The sequence below is a fragment of the Engraulis encrasicolus genome, chromosome 10 (genome assembly GCF_034702125.1).
Source record: "Engraulis encrasicolus isolate BLACKSEA-1 chromosome 10, IST_EnEncr_1.0, whole genome shotgun sequence".
Taxonomy (NCBI): Eukaryota; Metazoa; Chordata; class Actinopteri; order Clupeiformes; family Engraulidae; genus Engraulis; species Engraulis encrasicolus.
The window spans coordinates 38,299,313-38,306,812 of NC_085866.1; the positions used below are offsets into that span (position 1 = coordinate 38,299,313).

General features: G+C 49.4%; 1 long non-coding RNA gene across 1 annotated transcript in view; it reads right to left on the reverse strand.

Annotated features, from left to right (window-relative positions):
- The window catches only part of LOC134457061 (uncharacterized), a 43,734-nt gene that overhangs the window by 6,485 nt on the left and 29,749 nt on the right, over positions 1-7,500 (reverse strand). The gene's annotated exons all lie outside the window — the stretch shown is intronic.

The window sequence follows — 7,500 nt, forward strand, 5'->3', positions numbered from 1 at the left end:
TCACCTACATCGCCCCATAGATATTTCATTTTTAAAATGATATTAGTATTTTATATTCATACCATTTATTTATTTGTGATTGTTACATTACATATATCTACAGGCTGGTAATTGTAAAAAGTTTCACCTGTACTTGTCCTTTTTTATGTATAGTTTGCCTATTTTATTTATTGTGTTAAACACACTGGTATTGTTAAAAGAGACTGCTTTAAAAATGAAGAACGGGTAGCTGGGATATTGGGAAATGAATTGGCCCCACCACACTGGCACGTGACGCGCTACATCAAATATCTGATACTCACTGACAAGAGAAAAAGCCTCCAGCCATTTATGCACGGCGTAATGGAATGTGTGTAACCGTGCTGATGTCAAGGGCTGTGTGCGTGTGTGTGTGTGTGTGTGTGTGTGTGTGTGTGTGTGTGTGTGTGTGTGTGTGTGTGTGTGTGTGTGTGTGTGTGTGTGTGTGTGTGTGTGTGTGTGTGTGTGTGTGTGTGTGTGTGTGTGTGTGTGTGTGTGCGCGTGTGTCGGTGTGTTTGCTTGTGTGCAAAGACTATGTGAAGGACAAGGGTTTAAAGTCAGGCGAGAGCATTTGCTTATGCATGTGCGCTTGCACGTGCATGTGTGTGTGTTTCTGTGTGTGCCAGTGTGTGTCAAAGTGAGAGATAGTAAATTATGTGCGCGTGTGTGTATGCGATAGCACGTGTGTGTGCATACATGCGCATACATGTGTGCGTGTTTGTGTGTGCGTGTGTGTGTGTGTGTGTGTGTGTGTGTGTGTGTGTGTGTGTGTGTGTGTGTGTGTGTGTGTGTGCGCGCATATGCATGATAGCAAATTGCTTGTGTGTTTATGAGTGCTTGATCGGTGTGCTGGGGTATGTGTGTGTAAGTGTGTGTGTGTGAGTATGTGTGTGTGTGTACGTGGGCGTGTGCGTGTTTGTGTGCATTCGCTCGCGCGCATGTGTGTGTTTATGAGTGTATGTGTAGGCCTACGTGTACGTGTGCGTGTGTGTGCGCTCGCTCGTGCTCGCGTGTGTTCATGCGTGTGTGGGTGTTTGTGAGTACTTGCTCAGTGTGTGTATCAGTAGGTGCTGATCTGCTGTATGTCCTCTGCCAGTCTGGCTGGCGTATGAGGGAGAGGTCTAAGCGGTCAGGTCTATTCTGGGCCAGTGCGGCCTGCACTGCTTCTGCATTCCAGGCCTTATTTCGCCCTGTGTAAGAGGAGTGGAGAGCCAGTGGCACTCAGACAGCTGAGGGGGGGTCAAGAGGATTGGGAGGGGGTCGAGGGTGAGAGGCAGTCCGTAGGGGGAGTTGACATGGGTGTATGCGTAGGTGTCAGGGTTTGGGTTATCTAGGACATGGAGAGGGGGGGTGGCACTGCATTGACGCACTGGGCGGGTGGTAGCATTGCCCTGACATACGTGGCTGAAGGGTTCAAGAGCTGGGGGTGTACAGTGTCCAGAGAGGCATGGAGGGGCGCAGGAATCCTTAGGTGACTGGTTGGGTAGGAGCCTGTCAGGGTTTGGGTTATCTAGAACATTGGGAACCACTGCACTGATGCAGCTGAACACGGGTGAAGTAGTGGTGTAGGGGTGGGGTGGGTTGGGCGGTGCGGTAGGGCATAGGGGCAGATGCCAGGGAACAGGGGGACTGACGTGGGTGGGTGTCTTGGTGGACTGGTGTAAGGATATGCATTATCTAGGGCAGGAGGGGCCAACTGAAGACTCCAATAGGGGTGGGGGAGGGTGGATACTCTGTCCATAGGCGTATGGGGTAACAGGGGGGCTTAGCTGGGTAGTTGGGTGGGTTTATTGACAAACAGGTGGATGGGTGTTAGTTATCTAGGACAGAGATGCCACTGCACGGACTGAAGGACTCACGAAGGGTGGGGAGCAGGGGAGCAAGGGGGTGTGGGGAGAGAGCTCACAAGGATGGCTGAGGTATGGACATGGGGGGGGGGGGGGGGGGGGCATGAGGGGACTGAGTAGGGGCAGGGCCGGATTAAGATGGCCAGCGGCCCGTAGGCAAAAGGTTACTGTGGGGGCCCGTAGGCAAAAGGTTGCTGTGGGGGCCCGCCGGAAGGCAAATGGTGCAACAAAATGAGTCATAATTATGAGCTAAGAATTAGGGATATGTCTGCCAATTATGAAGCGGAATATTAACATAATTTAAAACTACACTTGATGACACGACAGATGATTTTTTCAATATCACATCTTCTCACAATTCTGCAATTTTTGACTTTTGGCCAATCCGGGGCCCGCTGGCAGGTGGGGGCCCTTATACTTCAGCAATATCAAAGCTGTGTGGTGTGTGTGGGGGGTGGGGGGGGTGTAGGTGGGTCAGCAGGGGAGGGCCAAGAGGGAGGACAAAGGGGCGTAAGGTGGATGAGGGTCGCTGGTTGGTTACGGGTTATCTAGGTCAGCCAGGGGGAATGCCCAGGTGCAGTTTTAGGGGGTGTGCGACAGCTGAGCATGAGTCTATGATTAGCCCAGTAGCGAGGGGAAAAGGAGAGGATAGTGTGTGTGTGTGTGTGTGTGTGTGTGTGTGTGTGTGTGTGTGTGTGTGTGTGTGTGTGTGTGTGTGTGTGTGTGTGTGTGTGTGTGTGTGTGTGTGTGTGTGTGTGTGTGTGTGTGTGTGTGTGTGTGTGTGTCTGTGAGTGTGTCGGCGAGTGAGAACACATGTTAGGCCGCCTGTGTGCCTGCTATCACTTCATGTCAATGAGGATTTTCGCCATTTTCATTCCAGCGGCGCAGGCAAATGCCGCCATTATGCAGTCAAGTCCCGTCTCACTCCATGAGTCGTGTTCTTTCACACCACCTCCCTCTCTCTCCTTCCATCGCTCTCTCTCCTTCCATCTCTCTCTCTCTCCTTCTCCATCTTACTCTGTCACACACTCTATATGCAGCTCTCTCTCTCTTTCTCTCTCTCTCTCTTTCTCTCTCTCTCTCTCTCTCTCTCTCTCTCTCTCCGTGTTGTGGTCACTCTACAAATCCCCCTTGCGACCCCTGAGCCTGATCCCTCCTCTCTGCATCATCAATCTCCTGGCCCCCGCGCCCTTCTGCCCCCTTCGACCCCTCCCTCTGTCACACTCATGCACTCCTCAACCTCTCTTTCTCTAGCTGTCGCTTTCTCTATCCCCCCATCCCTCTTTCTGTCAGATCATTCTCTCTCACTCTCTCTCTTTCTTCCTCGCTCTCTCTTTCGCTCTGTCTATCTGTCTGACTGTCTGTCTCTCTCTCTCTCTCTCTCTCGCTCTGTCTATCTGTCTGCATGTCTGTCTGTCTGTCTGTCTCTCTCTCTCTCTCTGTTTCTCTCTCCCTTTCTCTCTCTCTCTCCTTATCTGGGCAGCTCTCCTCTCAGTGCCACTCTGCTGTTTGTGTGTCCCGTGGCCCGGACCACAGACCCTCACCTCCGCCTCCACCCCAGACTCCACACTCCACCGCACCCTGCCTGCCTCCAGTGACTGCCATGACCCCTGCCTTTATCCACCTCCGTCACCACCACCTCCCTGTCCAGGGGCACACAATACAGTCTGGGGGCTGAGAGCAGTGCCGAGGGGAGGGGGCACCTGCTCACCAGTGTCTGTCACATACTGTAACAGCACATGTTACAACATGTTCTGTCACAATGTTTTACTGGGTCACCCGTGTCCTCAACAGAATCTCTGTCTCTGTGTCTCTTGTCTCTCTCCCTCACACACACACACACACACACACACACACACACACACACACACACACACACACACACACACACACACACACACACACACACACACACACACACACACACACACACACACACACACTTTCACACACACTCCTACACATACACACAGTTAGATTATTCATCACAGTACTGTGAATCGTTCTGCTTTCCAACCACTGATGGTTACAGAAACAAAGGCAAAGGATTAGAGCCCTTTTGAAGAGACTTCATGACAAATTATAATAAATGTATATAAAAAAACAAGGCATTCGAAACAAACTAATGCTTCAGGTATTTAAATTGGGGAGTGCAGCTTTCTCTCTCTCTCTCTCTCTCTCTCTCTCTCTCTCTCTCTCTCTCTCTCTCCAAATTTCTTCTTTCTCTATCTGTGTTATCTTCCACTTTAGCAGCCGTCCTGACACAAGAGCTCTTATCCCAGCCAAGGGAGGGCTTCATTGCTGTGGAGTGTCGGCTGCACCCTGATCCTCGTCGGCTGCACTTCAGATTGCCACCCCCCCACCTCCACCCACCGTCCCCCTCCTGTCTTATGCCACCCTGGGGAGACATGCTCTGCAAGGAGGCCTGTTCAAATGCCACCGCCCAAACAGCTTTCAAAAAACCAGGCCTGGAGTTTTTCCACAGTGATCTAAAGGGAAAGACGGTTTGGAGAACATGGTGTGTGTGTGGAGTGGTGTGGATGTGGGTGTGGAGAAGAGAGACACTGAGAGAGGAAAAGACAGGGAAGAGAGAGAGAGAAAGAAAGAGAGAGATGAGGAGAGAAGTTGTATATTTCATTTGTGTGTGTTTGTGTGTGTGTGTGCTTGTGAGTGTGTGTGCATGTGTGTTATTGTCTCTTTCTGCCTCTTGTGCTGTTTAGAACAGGGTCAGCCCACCCTGCACCCCACCTGCCACTCCGGTCGTTGCCTCCGTGCGCCCCCCACGACACGGGGACATGGGGTCCCGACAGCCTTTTTAATTAATCAGACGCTAATTGAACTAATTCCACCCTGCCAGTGTATCGCATTGACCTGCGCGTGCCTTGGCTGTAAACTTTAACAAGCTCTGGCCGCGTACACCCAGCTCATTTTGTTTATTTATTTATTTATTTATTTAGCCTCGCACTTGTTTTATTTACTTCTCAGGTTGGAGGAAGCTTCTGACCAACTCACCTCCCTTTCGCCAAACTCTCTGCAGTCATTCATACAAAAATCTCTTTGGATTTCACTTTTTTCATTGTTGTCAATATATTTTTCCTTGGTTTGCATTCAGCTCTTGTGTGCATCTGCTTGTCTTTTTTCCTGCTTTATCATTTTGCAATTACGTACCGAACGGAAAACTCCAAAATACAAAGGTGCGTACGCCACCTTTATGTGTTGTAAAAAAATGAAGAAGGCATTCTGAGTACTCTCTAGTTCCCACTAAAAAAGCCAGGGAGTCGAGTGTGTAGGTGTATAGAGAGTTATCCCCACATTGTCCTTTACCTTTACTGTTGGATACCACACATACGTACGCGGCCTAAGGTGTATTTGGTGTGAGGGGAAATCACAGTGGATCACGCATGGCCATAAAGAAAGCACTGAACAATCCGTTGAAAAACTTGAACATTTTTCTAGTTTTTGACAGAGGCGTGTCAGTGACCGCAATACAAAAAATTCAGTGCAGCAGCACACGACCGCAGTCAAAGCAAAGTGAATGGGAGCGCACAGCATCAGAAGGATGCATGTGTGTGACCAGGACATTACTAGTGACTAGCCACACACCTCCCACCAATCAACGCCCTACTTCCAGCACCTCCTTTAGTGGTCGGTCTCCTCTCCCAAGAGCAGTGGGTGCCTGCCATGGAAGGAGAGAGTAAATGGGAGCGAGAGAGAGTGCTGCAGTGCGTTGGAGCGCTGGCTCTCATTTCTCCCCTCTCTCTCCTCCCTCTCTCGTGTCTTGCCCCCCTCTCTCTCTCTCTCTCTCTCTCTCTCTCTCCCTCTCTCTCTCTCTCTCTCTCTCTTCTCTCACCCCCTGCATTTGGACGTGAGCGCTGGCCGGGCCCCTGACTCAGCAGTGCTTTGCCTTCTGATTGGCCCACACAGAATGAAGACGGTACAGTACGGCAAAGCCTTGATGACACTCCCCTAGTTAAAAGAAGAAGAAGAAAGAAAAAAAACGGGGGAAAGAATCGACTTCTGGCAGCTGCCTTTCCATAAATCTCATGGCTATTTTGTACAGGGATTGGGTTCTTTGTATTCGTCGGACTCCCATTTTATCATTTGGTGTGTGCGCGGGCGGAGAGGGGTATTTAAATGGAAAAGCCCATAGCGCCATAATTAACTGTGATCACACGATGAGGATTACCTGGTGGTTATTGGCATCTTTATTTCTTAAATCTTTGATTTTAGTTCAGAATGATTTAATTCTCAAAGCGGTTTTATTCCTTAACCTTTTAATCTAACGGTAACACCCTTTAGAGAAATCAATAGCAATTTAGATGATTTATTTATTTATTTGCCTCCCCGTCGCTTACCTCGACGATTCTTCCTCTTTGTCTCTCTCCTTCTACCACCTTTTTTCCCCACCTTCTCTGCTTTTTTTTCTCCTGTTTTCTTGAAACTTTCCTCCAGCATTGGGGAAATTTGTTGTGTTTCATTCAGAGTGAGAACATGGGCGGCTATGCTGCGTGGAGACCTCGGACAGGGATGGGAGTGCAGCAGAGGACAGGCCACTTTAATCAGATGTGATGTGGTATAGGGGAGGAATGCGCCTGCCTGTGCTCTTTCTTTCTTCGGAAACAGAGATTATCTGCATCGTGCCGTGCTTTGAGTGTGTGGCTTTAAGTTTGCCGCGTAGTCTATTTATACTGAAGTGGAGAGCGGAGAATGTGTGTATCGTGTGTGTGTGTGTGTGTGTGTGTGTGTGTGTGTGTGTGTGTGTGTGTGTGTGCGTGTGTGTGTGCGTGCGTGTGTGTTTGTCTGTGCGTGTGTGCATGTGTGTGTGTGTGCGTGTGTTTGTGTGCACGCGAGCATGTGTGAGGTCGTGAGGTACTGCACAGGATGTCAACAACGAGACAAGAGTTAAAATCTTTGCAGCAGCAGAGAGGGCCCCGTTACAAAAAAGAGGAAACAAAATGCAGGTATCTGCATGACATGACTCATCTTCTAGGCTGGGGACTGTGGCCTTTATGTGGAAGGACACTCAAGCATGGATAAAGACTTCAACGGCAAGCTTAAAAATCCCTCAAAGTCATAGGCACACACACCCTGGCTCCACGTACCCACACATCAATACAGATTTTAACACATATGGTAAAATAAAACGCATACACACACATACACACACGCAGGTCCACATACAAACACACACACATGCACACACACAAACACACACACACACACACATACACACACACACACACACACACACACACACACACACGCATCAACACAGGTTTTCGAGTAGCAGAGCAGCTTTTCTTCCTAATACCCTCGATTACTGCCTCAGGGTCAGCTGCTTAACTAGAGCACATATTAGCAAAGCCGACACAGGCAGAACCAGAGGCCAAGCGAGCGTCTTTCTTAAAAACGAAACGAACAGCATTTAGCATGTTAAGGTGCATTTAGACAAGGCCGCGAGGCAGAGAGCTAGAGAGAGAGAGAGAGAGACAGAGAGAGACAGAGACAGAGAGACAGAAACAGAGACAGAGAGACAGAAACAGAGACAGAGAGAGAGAGAGAGAGAGAGAGAGAGAGAGAGAGAGAGAGAGAGAGAGAGAGATGCTCACACTCAGCAGAAGGCAGCAGGAAAGTT